The sequence below is a fragment of the Quercus robur genome, chromosome 3 (genome assembly GCF_932294415.1).
Source record: "Quercus robur chromosome 3, dhQueRobu3.1, whole genome shotgun sequence".
NCBI classification, from domain to species: domain Eukaryota; kingdom Viridiplantae; phylum Streptophyta; class Magnoliopsida; order Fagales; family Fagaceae; genus Quercus; species Quercus robur.
The window spans coordinates 66,555,459-66,576,624 of record NC_065536.1 but is presented as its reverse complement, the minus strand read 5'-3'; the positions used below and the strand labels follow the sequence as shown (position 1 = coordinate 66,576,624).

At 38.1% G+C, this 21,166-nt stretch overlaps 1 long non-coding RNA gene across 1 annotated transcript; it reads right to left on the bottom strand.

Annotated features, from left to right (window-relative positions):
- Window positions 1-413: 413 nt before the first annotated feature.
- LOC126718996 (uncharacterized) lies at window positions 414-16,705 on the bottom strand. Its single transcript, XR_007653160.1, has 6 exons — window positions 16,448-16,705; window positions 1,687-1,781; window positions 1,510-1,607; window positions 1,356-1,405; window positions 603-698; window positions 414-465 (listed from the first exon to the last, which is right to left on the bottom strand). It is a non-coding gene; the product is annotated as an uncharacterized LOC126718996 (long non-coding RNA).
- Between the last annotated feature and the right edge of the window lie 4,461 nt (window positions 16,706-21,166).

Below are 21,166 nucleotides of genomic sequence, written 5' to 3'. Positions count from 1 at the left end.
TATTGACGTTTGAGAATCAAGTATACATGCTTTTTTTTATAAAGAAGTGAGTCCATATTAACAGCTAAACACAAGCATCATAATCAATGACTAACAAAACGATCATGGCTGGCTAAGCACTCACACAGAGGGTGTTGAGATGGACTGGCAAAATGAGGGAAAGTTGTTAAGGTGGTTTATTGAAAGGAATAATATAATTCATTTGAAGAAGAAGAAGCCACAATCTCACCTCCACCTTATTCCTATAAGGAGGAGAGATGACGTTTGAGCAGTGCATGGGTACTTACAAATAAAAATAAATAAATTGATTGAAGGCATCACTAATTGAAAGGAAACCTCTAAATTAAACAATATAAACATAAGTTAAGGCTCAGGCAATGAGCAAAGAAAAGAAATGACTTTTATGACTTGATGGCCTTATATATGCTGCAATTCTGGGCAAAGTTGCTAGATTTCCTGTGCCTTCTGCATACACACTTGCATCAATTAAAACCAACTTTTCAACTTGAAAAAGGTGAACTAGAAACAATGATGTTTCATAGAACGTTAGAGGGTGGATCTATGGTGCATAATCATAAAGTTCGATTATTTAATATACTCACGGCTTCTGGATGGTTAACCACAAAGTCAATTGCAACAGTAGCACCAAGGCTTGTTCCAACCAATATAATTGGCCTTTTGATGTGTGATTTCCAAAGCTGTTGTTGAGATTAGACAAGTCCATTTAAGGATAAAACACGATGTATGTAAACAAGGTGCTATCATTATGTACTGGAAATAAGGTTCTTCCGCCAATGATATGCCCACAAAACTCAAACATGCAATGGATTCTGAATTTTATTTATACTGATAAAAAGAATACATTGAATCAAAGCTTCATAACAATGCTAGCAAAACTTAGCCACATCACTAACTTATAAAGGACATGCAAGTCAAAGTGTCATATGCTATCATTGGCCTTTTGATGTGTGATTTTCAAAGCTGTTGTCAAAACGAGACAAATCCAATTAAGGATAAAACATGATGTATGTAGACAAGGTGCTATAATTTTGAGCTGGAGATAGATTCTTCTGCCAATGACGTGATGATATGCCCACAAAACTCAAACATGCAATTGACAGTTGATTTTATTTAGACTAATAAAAGGAATATATTGAATCAAAGCTTCATAACAATGACAGAAAAACTTAGCCATATCACTTATAAAGGACATGCAAATAAGCTGTCAAAGTGTCATAAGTTATTTTTTAGGCTTCCTATTATATTTATAGCTTCCATCACAAAACAAAATTTGGTGATAAGATTTCCTTCATATACACAAGGATAAAAGACACTCATGAACCAATAAGAAGTACCAGATAAAAGTGTTCACGCTTAGATGCCACATTACATGGTGGAAGCCTTTCTGACACGTGAAACAAGAAACAAAGCATTAAAAATAAACAAACAAAAAAATGAGTAAACTCGCAACAACAACAACAAAGCTTCAGTCAAGCAGATAAAACAAACCTAAATCAGAGAAACCCCAACCAAGTATGTCCACAGCCTAAGTCTCAAAACCAGCCTCCTCAAGCAACGGATACGTGTACCTCCATTCTAAACAGGAGCTGAATAATAAGATATAGTAGTGAACTCCAAAGACAAATTAAGTAAATGACATCTCTCAAAACAGTAATGCTAAAAGACCTGTCAAAACCATGGAGAAGAACTACTAGACTTGTCTTGCTCTATATTAATGGCCTCACACAACTACTCATGATACTATTATCTGAGAAGCTGACCTGCAATTTGTATTGAAAAGGATATATGCTGTCACAATAGGAATTATTATATCTTGGTAGTCAAGTAGGCTCATGTAGAAGCTGTGGAAAGTATGTTATGATTGAAGAAAATCCTCTGTCCCACTAAGAGTGTTCCACTTTATACTCTACCAACTACAATATAACATGTTAGATGAATATTTTTCCTTTTATATTTCGATTACTTTGAGAAAAAACAAGACATGTAGTGAGTTGCAATTGGTGGAGTATAAAATGAAGCACCAACGTTGGGACAAAGGATTTTTATTCATTATGTATTGTTATTCCAGCTAATGAATAATATATGGCTAATAGATTATATAACCACTGTACTTTTAGAGTTAAATTGTTAACATACCTTAAGGTTAGATGGAAAATAAGTCTACTAAAAATCAATAATAATTAGAAAATGTCTAGGAAATAAGTAAATGCATGAATAGTTTTGGTAAAATGAGGAATGCAAGGCTTTGCCGATGTTAAAATAATAGCTAATAGTTAAATATTCTCTTAATTCCATTCATCCCACTTATTTTTTTTTGTTAATTCTTTATTCCATTTTGGAATGTTTCAAATAAACATGCCCAATAATGGTAATATGATTAAACATAATATTGATAATAGAGCGTGTGGGGCCAGAGAACTTGTGACCCTGGCTCACTTTGCTTTAGGGCCCAAGGCCCGAGCCGAGAAGGGATATAACCGAGAACATACAATGAAAGTCCAAATGACCTAGAGATATAGCCGAGGAAGATTCTGTCCTCGGCATCCCAACGCGCACCTGAAAGAAAGGGCAAGTACGGTATAGGAACAGTTTAAGGAAAAGCTGAACACTTCCACATTGATGGAGAAAGGACCCCTGGACAATATGGCGACAAAGGACAAAAGAAAGGCTGCCATTACTGCAATTAAATACTCTGCGCCAGACAGAGCAATGCTTTACAGTTTTTACAACCACCCCCAACCACTTTGGGTATGGGCTGATAGAACAAGTATCAGCCCTGGAAAGCTGAACCTACACGTGGATGTTAAAGGAAGGGTAAATGCTAATATGAAAGTTCAAAAACGTGTACAAATACACTTTTGAACGTTTAGACCCCCAAAAACCAATTTAATCAACACACGCAATATGTTAAACAACAAGTGTGCGGAAACTTAACATATGCTATAACATGGAATTGATTAAACAACTATCTAAGCCACAACAAAATAAACCACAGCAGATAATGTAAAGGCAGAGATAGAGAGGAAGGAAGATGCAAACACAGCGATAACACCAGATATGTTATCGAAGAGGAAACCGAAGACCTCGGCGAAAAACCTCTCCGCCGCCCTCCAAGCGGTAATCAATCCACTAGAAAATACAGTTGGGATACAAGGACAGCAATAGACCCTCCAAGCCTAATCTACCCAATGCACCTAAGCCCTCCAAGCTTCTTGCTCCAACGAGGTTGCGCCGAACCTTTTTCTTTTCTAGCTTTCCGGATTCCGCTACTACACCGTAGCATCAACCAATGAATATTGGCTCCTTCCTAACTGCTTCCCAGAACTCCAAACGTCTGTCTCACAGGGATGATAATGGTGAGAACCAGGTTTGGTATAATGGCCTCTCAAGGATTTGACAATGGAGAGGAAGAGAGTGAGGGAATTTGATGAGACTCTAAGGTAGAGATTGTGGGTGAAACAATCTGGTTTTTCTTTAGGGTTTCTCTCTCAAAATTCTCTCTAGAAGCTCTCTTTCAATCGTGGGTTAAAAGGGTATTTATACTGAAGTGGAGTGGAATGCGAAACGTCAGGTTTTTCCAAAACAGGGGTGGCTCGCGGCTTGACCTCGCGGCTTGACTAAGTCGCGAGTTCCAGTCGCGAGTTAACCGTATGGCCAGTTGTCCTGTAGTGCTCCAGCTAGCATGACTGTTCATCTTCCAGCATGCTTGGCACGTGTGCATCTTCTGGCGGGTTGAAGCCGCGAGTCCAGCCGCGAGTCCCAGCCGCGACACTCTGTTTTCTTGCACACTCTTGAGCAATCTTCACACTATCTCACTCACTACCTTTACAACAATCCCACCTAAATACAGGGTTACTAAATGCTGAATTACAAGCAAATTTGGCACGGAATAAAGCCAATTAGATGGTTGAATAAATTCAACCTTACAATCTCCCCCTTTGGCTATTCCGTGACAAAACCCTAAAACAGACTCTAGACTTAACATGTGAGTTGGGAACAGTTGATCAAAACTCACTCACACCTAATTCTAGAAGCTGTGAAGCACTTGAATCATATGAACATAAACTCCTGAAACACAACAATACACCATGATCATTGTAAGCAGAAAATTATAAATGCATATGAAACAGGCAATATGTGATCAAGCAAAGATGGAGTTAATAAACAAACCATGGCTTGATCAACCAAGTGAACACCACAAGGTAGTGATCACAGTGTTCATTCACACTTGGAATGAACACAAGGACATACAAGTTAACAAGTACAAAGCAAGACACTTGTATGTACAACACTCAACCAATGCATAGCACACAAGGCATATGCATCTAGGAACAATCCTACAAGGGCACAAGAGTGACAGTACTTAAACCAAAATGCATAACATTTAGATTAAAGTACTGATTTCAACATAGCATAAAGGCTGCACTTAAGCATGGTACATACCACAAGGCCTACAAACTATGCATAAAACATAAACCCTGAAAGCTTACAGAAGCATATGGGTACAAACAAACAAATACCTGAATACCATCATCAAACATATATAAAAGTTTATCCAAGAGTATATGAAAAGAGTTAGAAACAGTTATACACCAAAACCCAGTGTATTAAAACCAAAAAAAAAATAAATAAAAAAACACTAATTACTCCCCCTCAACAAATTACTCCCCCTTAAGAGCTGCTTTTCTGCTTCTCAATTATCAATGAACTTCTCCCCCTTTTTGACATGGAATGGCCAAAGGGTCACTTGTCATGCTGAGTTGTGAAGCTGTCAAGTGTAGCAGCCAAGACATCAATCTGGTCTTGCATGGCTCTCATCCTGTCAGAATGCTCAGTCTGGACTGCCCTGATCCCATCAAGCCTTTCCAGAATGATCTGGGAAGCATCTGGAGGTGTGTCTGCAGAGGTTGAAGCTCTGTGTCTTTTGCCACTTCTCCTAGGTGTTGAAGTTGATGCAAGTCCAGCTACTTCTGCTTCAGTCTCCATTGGAGCAGCCTCTCCTTCATCACCTTCATCTTCTTCTCCTGGAAGCCTGACACTTATCCTTTTACAGGTGAGCTTGTTGATTGCAGAGGGTGTAGACATTGGACTGATGTCTTGAGGGATTGGAACTCCTTTACTCCTAAAAATCCTCATTAGCAAACTTGGAAAGATCAATTTAGGCCTAGAGGTTGTTCTAGTCTCATCCACAATGGTGTCATAAATGTGAGAACTTATGTCTATGAAGTTCTTTTCCTTGAGATCCATCAGAAAGACTGCTCTAGCACAGTTGATTGTAGTCAATTTCCTAATGGGATAGAGGTTAAACATCATGATTATGGTAAGGCACCTCATGTCCACTGGAAAGGCAGTGGTATTCAAACATTTCCCTTCTCTCTGCCCACCTATCCTTTGTTGAATTGTTTCAATAGACACACTCCTATCCTTGTAATTGATAAATTCTTCATCATCTAATCCTTCAAGCCCTAATGCATCATCTATGACATGAGCATCTAAGACAAATTCTTTACCCCTCACCCAGCAACTCAATTCATTATCCTTTATCATAGCATTGGAGTAAAATTCCCTTATTAAGGGTTCACACACAACAGGGAAACCACCCAAAAGCTTTTCCCATCCTCTTCCTTCAAAACAACTGGGAATAAAAGTTTGCCTTAAATCTTCCAAATCCACAAATCTCTCTTGAATGATTCCTGCATTCAAGAAGTTATCCTTGTATCTCTCAAAGTGGTGAACTGACCTAAACAATCTAGGATCCATCTTAAGTCTTTTGTCAGCCTTCTTCGCAGTAGATTTCTTCTTCTGAGGTGAAGGAGCCATCTGTGAACAATCAGAAAAGGCCACAACAACATATAGCAATATATGTGCAGAACCAGTCAGAACCATGTAGTAAACAGAGAGAGATATCAACCAAACAAATGAATTTCAACCACTTAAACAGCAAGCTATTTAGTTCAAACATATGGATAAACCAAGCCTAGGATAGGAAACACATGAACAACATGATGAAACTATCCTGAAGGCAGATGAATGACATTGAGGCAGATTATGGAAAAATGATATGACATACAAACAATATATTGAGCCTAACAGAATCTTCCCACAGATTAACAATCTAAGACATGCACATCTAGCAAAGGAAAACTCACAACCTCAAACAGAACCAATAGTAACATCTCAACAGCTCAAAGTTCAGATTGAAATGAAAGGAATACTTAGCTAAGCACAAGAGCAATAGGAATATGACTATCATTAACACAACCTATATCAACAGCATCCACAAGCTAAGCAAGAACAAAGAGCAGAGACCGAACCACGAACCCATTTCAAAAACACAATCAAATGCGAAAAATCAAGGGTAAAAGCACAGAATCAAGTAGAAAAGAGTGAAAATCAGAAAATCCATACCTGTAACTTGACGATTTTGGGCTGTAAGAGTGTAACACAAGAGATTGGAAAAGGGAGCACGGAGTGTTTGGGAGGAAGAGTGTTTAGAGAGAAGATGAACAGTCACAAAAATTCGAGGGAAAAACTGAAAAAGTTTAAAAACTGCTCCTGTTTCTGCAAAACACGCGATTTTCGCGACTGGATCAAGTCGCCACATAGTCGCCAGCTCAAGCCGCCAAAGCACTCAAGAGGAAAATTTTGAAAAATTTTTCTAAGTGTTTTTCGCGACTGGAAGGTCTACCCGCGAGTGAGTCGCGAGTTGAGCCGCGAAAATCTCTGAGTAAATCTCGCGACTGGACCTTCCACTCGCGAACAAGTCGCCAAAACTGACCAGCGAAGATGCGACTGAAGCTCGCGACTTGACATACCCGCGACTGAGCCGCCAAAACAGGGCAAAACTGTATTTTTGAAATTTTCAGATTTTTCCAGCAAAACACTTTCCAAAAACACCTAAAACACTCAAAAATCTTTTTGTGCTTGAATTAACAAAGATTGAGCATGTGAAAACACATTTTATCAAGTACAATCACACAAATGAATATGGCATTTATTGAACATAAACTTGTGTGTTGTGTGTGGATATCAACACTGAGATAGTCCTTTGTCTAATGTGAAGCTTCAATGATCAATTCAACCAAGACATACACAATTAGCACTAGATCATGTGACCAATCTCAATTATAGAAATATGAATATATGACCTCCCACATAACTTGATAATCATAACTTGGAGTTTTTCATTTTACTCCACTTTCAGCCTTAACATTTGATCTTTTGAGGCAATCATCTCTCATTGTGAGAGGGATAGACAACATTTTTCTTTGAAGAACAGGCCTTTGGCCTTTTTTTGAAAGAAATTTCACTTTTAATATAAAGTCGCTTACCCTTTTTCCTAGTCAAATACTAGAATGTGCGATAGGCTTTTGCAGCTCAATATCTCTTTTCATTTGGAGATTTACATTTAGTGAGCTCTTTTTAGCAAAAAAAAATAAAAAGTGGGAAGAGATATAGACACAAGTCTATGCATGTTTCAAGATCAACATAACCATTCACTAATCATTCATGACAAGTTTGAAGATCTATTTACAACAATCACATAGATTTCAAGATTTTTCCCATAGTGATATGAGTGCATGAAGACAAGCAATGCTCGAAAATGCACAAAGCCATTAGCATAAAGGTACACGGCAAAACGAGTTTTAAGACAAAACTCAACAAAGTCAATCAAGCTTTTTGATTTTCAAATTTTTATGTAATTTTTGGATTTTTGACTCAAGAAACAAAAAAAAAAGGCTGATAAAACACAATTAAGAAATATTCACAAGAAGAATAATCAAACAAAAACAACAAGCATACCAAACATACATAGTCACAAAGTATAGGAAGTATTAATGCATGGACATGTTGTAATGCTTATGCATGAGTACCCCTTTTCACCCACACGTCACTTGCGTTTGGGGTGATTTCCTTAAAGGATTGGGTACGGGAGTTAGGGCTTTCAAACCTTCGTGAGAAGCTTTCCAAGCAGTTGGTGAATGCACCAATCATCTTCATCACGTCCATCATTCCGGTATCTCCATTTTGCTCTCTAGGTTGATCCCCTGCCCAAGTTCTCCTATCAATTCTTGGTCCTCCTGACCTTTGAGGAGTAGCACTGTTCTTTGCTCTCAGCTTTTGGCAATTTGGTCGAGTGTGCCCTTGAAGTCCGCAGTAATGGCACACATACATTCCTCTAGGACCTCTTTGTGGTCGAGGACGTGACTTGGCACGAGACTCAGATCTGCCCACATACTGATTACGATGATTCAGCATCCGTTGGTCCACCACATTCTTCTTCTCCTCCACCTCGAGCTTCACACCAATAGGGTCAGCTGCAACTGGATCTTTAGCTTTGACAAACTTCACTTCTTTGGTGACATTTCCAGTTGAACTACTTCCTCCGCTATATCCCAGTCCGGATTTGTCTGAGAAGCTCTTTTGAGAAGATATAACATCGTCAAGCTTCTTGGTGGTGACCCTCTCTATTTTTGCATTTGCTTGAACAACCTCACTTTCAAGAAATCTTACTTTAGTGTAAGCTTCGGAGAGCTCACCATTCAAAGTTTCAATCTCGCATTTGGCCTCCCTATACCGGATTAGGAGACTTTTGTAGTCCTCCTCAGCCTTCTTCATCTTTCTCACAGCAGCCTTGGCCACCCTTGTGTATTCACCAGACTTCTCCAAAAGTGAGTTGTAATTTTCTTGAAGAGTAGCTGTGCTTTCTTCTTCTTCAGCTTCTGATTCTTCAACAATTCCTAGTGAGTCATCCTCACTATGTTCTCCAAGGTCTTGAACAAGCAAATTCAATTCATCCGAAGACTCATCATGAGCAATAGTCATGAAAGCTGAGTAGTTCCCTTCTCCATCACAGCTTTCTTCAGATTCTGAGTCAGACGAATCTGAGTCACTCAGGGTCGTGGCATACACCTTGCCTTTCGACTTCAAGTAATTCGGACATTCCCTCTTAAAGTGTCCATGCCCGTTGCATTCAAAACAAGTGACACCTTGTGTGGATGGGGATTCTTTTCCATCTTTCCTGTTGAAATCCCTCTTCTCCCTTCCAGAATTTTGGAATTTTCTCTTATCATCAAATTTTCCATTGTTTTTGAATTTCAAAAACTTTCTGAAATTTTTAACAAGATAGGCTACATCTTTGTCCACCATATCTTCTCCTGACGAGCCCTGATCTTCCACCTTCTCATTAGTGGTCTTTAGAGCAAGGGATTTTCCCTTCCGTTGATTTGGCAGCGACATCTCATAGGTTTGTAGAGATCCAACCAGCTCCTGTACCTTGATGTCGTCAAGATCCTTGCTCTCTTCAATGGCTGTCACCTTAGCACGGAAACTTTCCGGCAATGATCGAAAGATCTTCCTTACAATCTTAGAGTCCTCCATCTTCTCCCCCAAGTTAAACTTACTGACAACCACTTCATTTAACTTCCCATAGAACGAGTCGAAAGACTCATCCTCACTCATCTTGAGCTCCTCAAACTGAGTGGTCAGCATTTGTAACTTGGTATCTTTCACCTTCTTCGTGCCTTCATAAGTTGTTTCCAGAATCTCCCATGCATCTTTGGCAATAGTAATGTGAGAAATCCTGTGAAATTCATCTGGAGACACACCACAGAAAATAGCATTTAGTGCTTTACTGTTAGCATTAGATGCAGCAAGTGCTGCCTTATCCCATGTGGATTTGGCTGCCTCAGGTTTGGCCCAACCAATCTCAACAGCATCCCACACGGATTCATCAATAGAGCATAAAAAGGCTCTCATACGAACTTTCCAAAATGCATAATTACTTCCATCAAAATATGGAGGTGCATTAAGGGATTGAGACCTATCCATCTCAAAAAGGGAGTCAAGGATCACACAATGGTAATGAAACCAAACAGATGTGTACCCGCTCTGATACCAATTGAAAGTTCAAAAACGTGTACAAATACACTTTTGAACGTTTAGACCCCCAAAAACCAATTTAATCAACACACGCAACATGTTAAACAACAAGTGTGCGGAAACTTAACATATGCTATAACATGGAATTGATTAAACAACTATCTAAGCCACAACAAAATAAACCACAGCAGATAATGTAAAGGCAGAGATAGAGAGGAAGGAAGATGCAAACACAGCGATAACACCAGATATGTTATCGAAGAGGAAACCGAAGACCTCGGCGAAAAACCTCTCCGCCGCCCTCCAAGCGGTAATCAATCCACTAGAAAATACAGTTGGGATACAAGGACAGCAATAGACCCTCCAAGCCTAATCTACCCAATGCACCTAAGCCCTCCAAGCTTCTTGCTCCAACGAGGTTGCGCCGAACCTTTTTCTTTTCTAGCTTTCCGGATTCCGCTACTACACCGTAGCATCAACCAATGAATATTGGCTCCTTCCTAACTGCTTCCCAGAACTCCAAACGTCTGTCTCACAGGGATGATAATGGTGAGAACCAGGTTTGGTATAATGGCCTCTCAAGGATTTGACAATGGAGAGGAAGAGAGTGAGGGAATTTGATGAGACTCTAAGGTAGAGATTGTGGGTGAAACAATCTGGTTTTTCTTTAGGGTTTCTCTCTCAAAATTCTCTCTAGAAGCTCTCTTTCAATCGTGGGTTAAAAGGGTATTTATACTGAAGTGGAGTGGAATGCGAAACGTCAGGTTTTTCCAAAACAGGGGTGGCTCGCGGCTTGACCTCGCGGCTTGACTAAGTCGCGAGTTCCAGTCGCGAGTTAACCGTATGGCCAGTTGTCCTGTAGTGCTCCAGCTAGCATGACTGTTCATCTTCCAGCATGCTTGGCACGTGTACATCTTCTGGCGGGTTGAAGCCGCGAGTCCAGCCGCGAGTCCCAGCCGCGACACTCTGTTTTCTTGCACACTCTTGAGCAATCTTCACACTATCTCACTCACTACCCTTACAACAATCCCACCTAAATACAGGGTTACTAAATGCTGAATTACAAGCAAATTTGGCACGGAATAAAGCCAATTAGATGGTTGAATAAATTCAACCTTACATAATATAAAAAGAGAAGTAAGCAATCCAAAAAAGGGGCTGGGAAAAAAGGCCAAGAACGAGAGCCTCCCAGGCCATGCCGAGGAGAAAGACTTCTTGAGCAAACATGGTCCACCATGAGTACCATGACTAACCTCCGTCTGGTGACCAAGGCCTAGCCTTTCAACCCACGGTCTACAAATTATATTGTTTGGGCCCTTAACGTACGAACCCAAAACCATTTTGGGGTCGTTACAAATTGAATCCTTACAATTTGCGCCGTCTGTAGGAAGGCTTGTGCGTTGGCACAGGCGGTGGATCGAGCTCCTATCAAATAAGGGCCTGCGAAAGCCCCTCCATCACTTCCAGCAGCTCGCTGTTGTTGCCCTAATATGAAGTTCCACTAGGGGCTACGCTTCGAAACACCAGTGGCACGGGCAGTTCTAGGGGCTTCCAATGTCAGGTCAACACCCCACACCTTGGCCGAGGGGCTAATCCTCGAAACTACTTAAAATCTAAGTTTTGGACAGAACCAAGGTATTGTATGGTCCTCGGACTCAAACCTATGGGGAAACCAACTACTTAAAATCTAAGTTTTGGACAGAACCAAGGTATTGCATGGTCCTCGGACTCAAACCTATAGGGAAACCAACTACTTAAAGAAAATCTAAATTTTGGACAGAACTGAGGTATTGTATGGTCCTCGGACTCAAAACCAACTACTTAAAGAAAATCTAAGTTTTGGACAGAACCGAGGTATTGTATGGTCCTCGGACTCAAAACCTATGAGGAAACCAACTACTTAAAGAAAATCTAAGTTTTGGACAGAACCGAGGTATTGTATGGTCCTCAAACTCAAACCTATAGGGAAACCAACTACTTAAAGAAAATCTAAGTTTTGGACAGAACCGAGGTATTGTATGGTCCTCGGACTCAAACCTATGGGGAAACCAACTACTTAAAGAAAATCTAAGTTTTGGATAGAACCAAGGTATTATATGGTCCTCAGACTCAAACCTATGGGGAAACCAACTACTTAAAATCTAAGCTTTGGACAGAACCAAGGTATTGCATGGTCCTCGGACTCAAACCTATGGGGAAACCAACTACTTAAAATCTAAGTTTTGATTGCATGGTCCTCGGACTCAAACCTATGGGGAAACCAACTACTTAAAATCTAAGTTTTGGACAGAACCAAGGTATTGTATGGTCCTCAGACTCAAACCTATGGGGAAACCAACTACTTAAAGAAAATCTAAGTTTTGGATAGAACCAAGGTATTGTATGGTCCTCGGACTCAAAACCTATGGGGAAACCAACTACTTAAAGAAAATCTAAGTTTTGGACAGAACCAAGGTATTGTATGGTCCTCGGACTCAAACCTATGGGGAAACCAACTACTTAAAGAAAATCTAAGTTTTGGACAAAACCAAAGTATTGTATGGTCCTCGGACTCAAACCTATGGGGAAACCAACTACTTAAAGAAAATTCTAAGTTTTGGACAGAACCAAGGTATTGTATGGTCCTCGGACTCAAGCCTATGGGGAAACCAACTACTTAAAGAAAAGCTAAGTTTTGGACAGAATCAAGGTATTGTATGGTCCTCAGACTCAAACCTATGGGGAAACCAACTACTTAAAGAAAATCTAAGTTTTGGACAGAACCCTCGGTTTTTGATGCATACAAGTATTTTTGTTAGAACATTGATACATAATTAATGGAATGCTTATAATATCCCCCTTATCCACCTTGCCCGATAAAAGTATCTTGTCAACCAACTATTTAAAGAAAATCTAAGTTTTGAACAGAGCCAAGATATTGTATGGTCCTCGGACTCAAACCTATGGGGAAACCAACTACTTAAAGGAAATCTAAGTTTTGGACAGAACCAAGGTATTGTATGGTCCTCGGACTCAAAACATATGGAGAAACCAATGGGGAAACCAACTACTTAAAGAAAATCTAAGTTTTGGACAGAACCAAGGTATTGTATGGTCCTCAGACTCAAACCTATGGGGAAACCAACTACTTAAAAAAAATCTAAGTTTTGGACAAAACTAAGGTATTGTATGATTCTTGGACTCAAGCCTATGGGGAAACCAACTATTTAAAGAAAATCTAAGTTTTGGACAGAACCAAAGTATTGCATGGTCCTCGGACTCAGACCTATGGGAAGATTATCCATTAGAAAATGGATTAAGTCCTAGATAGAATGGAAGTCCCGACCTATCCTAGGATCCCTCGCTCTAGGGGAACTAACACAAACGAGTGTTTAGGTCCGGTACAGTCATACCTCGGTCCTCGGACCAGATGCCAAAAATGGTTAAGGCTGAATGTTGTCAGGAACGTGGCCAAACACCCTACTCCTTGGCGACCCTCTCGGATAGTTCATTTTGGGTTACCCATCCTCGAATGATCGCCTCATGCGCAATACAGAGCATTTAGCTGTTGTCCCGGTTAATCTTATACGCCTAACCTTTTTCAGGTCGGCATTATTACGCCTGTTAGTCTCAATAAGTTCAAAATAATAGCTTTTTGTTAACAGGGGTTTCGGCCTTAAGTATTGTTCAGAATAAAAAAAAAAAAAAAATAGCACATCCATTCACAATATAACTATTGCAAAAAAGAAGGAATACTTAGAATAAAATAAAGTCATCTTTTATTAATACAAAGAAATAGTACAGCATACAATGAAGGGCTTAAGCAAGCCTATACCGGAAGCTAACTACAAAAGCAAAAAGAAAAGCAAAAAGGAAAAAGATACAAAGGAACGATAAATCCTTCAAAATTCTGCTTTTATGGCGACTAAGTGTGTCAGGATGACCCCATTGATGGAAGGGGAGAAGAGGCAGAAGAAGAAGTAGAAGCACCAGGATGCCCCTAATGATGGAAGAGAAGAAGAAGCGGAGGTAAAAGGAGGCACCAGAGAAGGAGGAGAGGAGGAAGCGGGGATGCCTAGTCCTTGTGCCAGCTCTGACTCCCCTCAGGCCAGTGCCATGTTAGCAGCGCTTGAGAGAGAGCGGATGGTACAGACGATGAGCAACCCCAGTGCTATCGCACCAAAAATCTGATGCGACCAGCACCTGCTTCGGATTTTGGCTAAATGAAGAAGAGGCTTCTTTCCCGCCTTGTCAAGGGGGAGAAATGTTTTAAGTCTCTGTCTCCCTTGCCCTAACCGGGTCATCTTGAGTCTCGGAGAGACCTAGTGCTTCTGGAGAGGGTGTGGTCCCTTCACCCCCATCTTCACCCCAACCATATCACTCCCTAAGGCTTAATCCCACTTGCAGTGAGGACTTTGAGCACAACAGGTGGTTTAGGAATTTGAAAAGATTGGGGGATCTATGCATAAAGGAAATGGCCTCCTACCTTACTTCTTATATGGAAGGCAAGTCCGGTGGCATTTAATCTATACAGATTTCCAAGAAAAGCTATAAACGAGATAATTCCCACTCAACTCCCAACGCCATCTACAAACAGTTGGATTGGCGTTGCCTCGTAAAGGGAACTTATTAAAGACATGCCTTGTGTACTGAAACGGCAAAAGCACGACGTGAGTAAAACTCAAGGAATGTCTCATAACCAGGAGCATTTCCCAGGCAAATAAAGAGACACCGACATTAATGAAGGACAAAGCTTGGCAAGCCGTGACATAGGCCCAACGTCACCAAAACCCTCCTCTCCGTCCGAGGGGCCGGACAGCAGGATTTTGAGGGGCTATTATGGGGCCAGAGAACTTGTGACCCCGGCCCACTTTGCTTTAGGACCCAAGGCCCGAGCCGAGGAAGGATATAGCCGAGGACATACAATAAAAGTCCAAATGGCCTAGAGATATAGCCGAGGATGATTCTATCCTCGGCATCCCAACGCGCTCCTGAAAGAAAGGGCAAGTACGGTATAGGAACAGTTTAAGGAAAAGCTGAACACTTCCACATTGATGGAGAAAGGACCCCTAGACAATATGGCGACAAAGGACAAAAGAAAGGCTGCCATTACTGCAATTAAATACTCTGCGCCAGACAGAGCAATGCTTTTCAGCTTTTACAACCACCCCCAACCATTTTGGGTATGGGCTGATGGGACAAGTATCAGCCCTAGAAAGCTAAACCTACACATGGACGTTGGAGGAAGGGTAAAGGCTAATATAAAAAGAGAAGTAAGCAATCCAGAAAAGGGGCTGGGAAAAAAGGCCAAGAACGAGAGCCTCCCAGGCCATGCCAAGGAGAAAGACTTCTTGAGCAAACATGGTCCACCATGAGTACCATGACTAACCTCCGTCCGGTGACCAAAACCTAGCCTTTCAGCCCACGCTCTACAAATTATATTGTTTAGGCCCTTAACGTACGAATCCAATACCATTTTGGGGTCGTTACAAATTGAGTCCTTACAAAGCGAAATTACACATAATATTGATAATTTTCCTAACTTACCCTTTAGTTTATTTGAAGAGAAATGCTATGTCTAAAACGTTTTTAAAACACTTTCACAACAAATAATAAGTAACAGGTTGTTACGGGTTATAATTGGTGGGCGAAAAAGAATTTTCAGTGATAGATTTAAAGCTTGTTTGGCATCAGTTTCAGCTTTTAGCTATTAGTTTTTATGTTCAACTTTTTAAAACCTCATTTTTTTCAACATTTTTCTCACATTTTCAAATTTTTTTAGGGTGCAAGTATATTTTAGCACACTTTTAGTAAAAAGCTAAATAAACTGTTTCTAAATAGACACTTAAATTTGAACCAATAACAACTTAATTCGTTGTGTACGATAGCACTTCTGTTATTCTCTTATTTGAAAGTTTAATAGTATCTCTTGTTGACTACCTTTATAATTTGAATTCAAGTTATGAAAAAAAATTCTAAAAAACTCTACTCCTATCCGCTTTGTTTGTCTATCATTCTATTTTTTTTATGCCCAAAAACACTTGTCCATTTCAAATTTTATTTAAATTGCAATCCATGTTAGGTCTCTCTTTTATTTAAAATGAAAATCTTAACTGCGAAATGGACAAAATGAAACACACACATACATATATCTCTTTACCTATTGATTGACTAATGGTTTACTGTGTATCCAATATATGTAACCACTTTCTCAGTGAAAAGGCTTGTGGAGTCTATCTCATGCGAGACGGTAATTATATGGAGTAATTATTAGGTAATGTCGGAGTACAATAATGTGATACTCACTCTTCTCACGATAAAGCTAGTCATTAAATTCTCACACACATATATATGCACAAAGTATAAAATAATTCTAGTGTTTGGAAATTCTAAGCATGAGCAACAAAATAAAAAAGTAGTAGCATATTTTAGCATTATTTTACACAGGACACTAAAATATTAAACAATGCTACAAAATTCAAGTGCAAATAAAAATAAGTAAGCAAATTATAATGGAAGATGTCTTTGGTGAATATTTTAAAGAAGAGTGAGAGAGTTTACGTACAGGTACAGGAAGTCTGTCAATCCTCGTGGCGAGCTTACAAGCGAAAGTGTCTTTGATATTCTCCACTTGCTTTGGGAGAAACGAAGGGAACGACAACTAGGCGAAACACACTGTCCCACCACTGCGTTTCTTCATCGGCATTGTAATTGTTGCTGTTGCTGGTGCTGGTGCGAAGCTAGCTGTGAGGGCCACCATCGTTCCCAGCTCCAACTCCAACGCACTTTGTTCTCTTCTCTATCTGCAAATAAAAAATATGCGGTGGAGTGCATTTTAAAAATGAAAAAAAAAAATATATATATATATATATATCATTTATCAAATTGTAGTGTGAGGTGTTGGGCCAGGCAAAGTGGCCCAGAAGCATTGAGAGGCCTTTTAAAGAAGATCTATGTGTCCAAGTTTTTTTTTTTTTTTTTTTTTGAAAAAAAAAAATCTCTTTACCTATTGATTGACTAATTGTTTACCATGTATTTAATACATGTTATCACTTTCTCGGTGAAAAAGCTCGTAGGGTCCATTTCATGCAAGACAATGATTATATGGAGTAATTATTAAATGCTATCGGAGTACTAATGCTTACTCATCTTATATTAAATGTGATTTTTACTAATTACATTTATAGTAGATTTTTTTTTTTTTGAAAAAAAGAAAATAGGGGGATTTATGGTTATATTACACCCCCAGGCCATAGCACGATGGTAAGAAGCGTGATAACCCACCAACAGACTCCTGCAGGCAGCGGGACTCGAACCTAAATGTGTTGCACGAAGCGTCCAAGCCTTACCCACTCAGCCAAGCCCCCGTTGGCAAATTTATAGTAGAATTTACTATGAATATGAGAGGAGAGAGTACCACATCACCATATTCTAAGAGTATTTAATAACTTTCAATTATATGTATTGGGTACGTATTATCATTTTTTTATGGTTGCTAACTGTGAGAGTTAGAATACACATTGTAATTTTTGTAATAACTTTGATATTATGCTAATGATAATGCTAAAGGTGTAAATTTTTCCACAAATTGTTAATGTGGTAACTTGTAATTAGAATAATATTACTTTCACGTGTATTCACCACTAACACTACTTTTATTATACACTATATTCACAATATATCATATCAACAATTATTAAATAAATTAATTAGAAAATGTAAAAACATATATGTTTGTAGATTTTTTTATCATATTATTTTTTATTTTTAGATGGGTAGATAGTGTGAAGGAAGAGGAGGTGGGGGTTCGAATCATAAGAGCATCACAAAAGAATACACTATCACTAGAATATCATTAGAATATCATTTGAATCCCAACATGTTAGTTGTGTTGAGGATTTCATTTACAAGCATTAATTTTTTATATACAAATTACAATTTGTCATGTTGGTAAGTTGCAACAATAACACCAGTTACACCGTCACTTTTATACTTTAAGCCAAAACCCCCATCTGCCGAGTTGTTGACAGACTCGTTAATGCTGCCAACAATCAAAACACAAGCATTACCGACCTGAGTATTCAACCATGCTTTATGTTCTCATGTATGATCGGTAAATATTTTTTTTTCTACAATGTAGATCATTTATTAGGCTAAGAATCTCCTATATGATAGACAATTGAGTAGAAAATGAATAAACTTACGGTTGATACAACATATAGACAAATGTTCTTGTAGTACAAATACAATAGATGCTAAAGTACAAGAGAATAATAATAATGGCTATTCAGTAAATAATAATAATAATAATGACTATTTATTCTCTTTTGACTATTTACAATACTTATTTGTTTACTTTAGTATTTGTTGATTACAAGAGTTAGTCTGTCATGCGCAACTGCCCCTTTACTATATATAAATGGGTCAAATACTTATTTACTCTAGAAAAATAAGGGTATCATTTTAAATTGATATTATTTACCATCAAATATACCAAATTTGCAATAGTAAGAAAGAAATTGCTCTCAAAAAAAAAAAAATTGTAAGAAAGAAATTATATAATCTTGTGTTATTTTTTATTTCCCCAAATAATTGAGTTTTTTCCCCCTTAAAGGAATGATACTGTGTCAGATTTGGGACAAAATCAAGCTAAGATCCCAAATCCTTTAACTATTTTACATACCTATCCCTATTAAATTCTAGGAATTACATCATAAACTCATCCCATCTATATCTATATCTATATATTTCTAAAAGTTGAAGCGTAGTATTTATTATTGCTATGTTCCTGTTGAGCCATTTTAGCATCTACATCATCCATCCATTTCTAACTTTCTCTCTCATCTTCTTTTTTAACTTTTTTTTTCTCTCTTATTAATTTTCCACCTTAATGTTATACTTTCTCTAACTTTCCTGTCTCTTTTATCTATTCATCTCCCCACTACTATTTATTTTAATATCACTTTTCCTCAATCTCTTTCTCTTCCTTTATTTTTTGCTTTTCTTATTCCCCCTCTTACTATAAATTTACAATTCTCAATTTCATTCTATACATAGTTTTCCCACACACATAAGGTTTTCTCTCTCTCTCTCTCTCTCTCTCTCTCTCTCTCTCTCTCTCTCTCAAATTTTTTTTTTCATTTTTTGGTGGATTTTTTTATTATTTTTCTTGCATCTCTACTCTAAGTTGATAAGTTTTCGTATTATTTGAAACTGTTTTTAAGTTGTTATCTTTTTTCTTCTCTTTGCTTTCATAGATATTATCCTATTGCATTATATATAAAGATAGTATATAAGAATATAATGTTATTTTATTATATAACATAACATGACTTTGATAATTTGGTATTTATAATGATATTTTTTATTTTTACTTTTTTTCTTCTAATATTAGTTTCTATAAATTTCTTATTATTCTCTCACATTCTCTCTTGAAACATAGTTATTTTCTCTCTCTCTCTCTCTCTCTCTCTCTCTCTCTTCATTTTTTTATTCTTTCTTACAACTCTTCTTTATATCAATAAAACATTGTAATTTTTAAAACTCTATTTTGGGTTCATACATTTTGGTGTTGTATTTTTTAGTTTCCCATTACAAGTAGCATATTTTTCTCACTTATGGTTTTAGTTTGATTTTTGTTTGAGTTAATACTTGATTATTTTGAAAGTAAGGATTTGAATTTATATCAAAACAAAATCTTGGCTATGCTAATAACAGATTAGCATTCAGTCCACTTCATCAACTCAATCTAAATTGGTCTACTTCAATCTACTTTGGTCAATTGTGGTCCATTTCGGTCTACTTCAGTCCACCTCAGTTCAGTTAGGTCCATTCAGTCTACTTCGGTCAATTCAGGACCGTAGTGTACCGAGAATGACCAAATTGGGCCAAATGGACAGAATGAGCCAAAAGGGGATTGAATATGACTGAATAAGACCAAAGTGGATAGAATGGACCGAATAAGACCAAAGAGGACCGAATTGAACACATAATGGACTAAATAGGACCCAATAAGACCAAATGGACCAAATAAGACCGTAGTGGATCGAGAATGACCAAAGTGAGCCAAATAAGACCAAATGGACCGAAGTGGACTAAATTCAACATAATGGACCAAAGTGGACTAAATAGGAACAAATAAGACCAAATGGACTGATGTGTACCGAACAAGACCAAATAAACCTAATAAGACCTAGTGGACAGAAAGAGCCCAAATAAGACCAAATGGACTAAAGTGGACCATATTGAATATAATGGACCAAATATGACCAAGTGGACTGAATGGGACTGAATCAGACCAAATGGACCGTAATGGACCTAATAAGACCAAATGGACCGAATAGAAATGTAGTTGACTGAGAATGACCAAATTGAACGGAATGGATCGAAGTGGTCCGAATAAGACTAAATGGACCGAAGTAGACTGAATTGTACATAATGAATTAAATAGGACCAAAGTGGACTGCATAGGACCAAATAAAACCTAATGGACCGAAATGGACCGAATATGAACAAATGGACCAAAGTGGACCAAATAGGACCGAATTGAACATATTCAAAGTGGACTGAATAGGATAGAATAAGACCAAATAGACCGACTAGGACTGTAGTGGACCGAGAATGACCATTCGATCTACTTTGGTCAATTTGGTCCATTCGATGCAATCTGGTCCATATGGTCTATTCAGTCCACTTAGATCTATTCGATCCAATTTGGTCCATATGGTCCACCTATGTCTATTTTATCCAATTTGGCCAATATGGTCTAGTTAGGTCTATTCAGTCTCATTTGGTCCACACAGTCTACTTAGGTTTATTCAATCCAGTTTGGTCCATTTAGTCCATTTAGGTCTATTCGGTCCAATTTGGCCCATTCGGTCAATTTCAGATCACTTCAGTCCAATTTAGTGTACCTACTTAAGCATGGAAAAATACAAATTTAGGTTGAGAGTACTATTAATTATTTATGTAATATCAATTGTAATTATATAATAAGTTTTGGTTATCATAATAATCTCCTTAAGAGAATGAGAATTTGAATAATAACTTTGAAGCTTAAAAATTTAATTATACCAAAAGAAATTTGAAAAATATAATGCATAATAACAATAGTTAGACCTATCCAAAATAAATAAATAAATAAATAACAATAGTTAGAAGAATATGGACCATTTCATAAAAGAATAATATCAATCAAAAACATTAAAAATGATAAACTTATATATTTGTAAAAATAGAGTAATGGAAATTACATTTTCAAATTGTTTAATTTTTAGGAAAAACA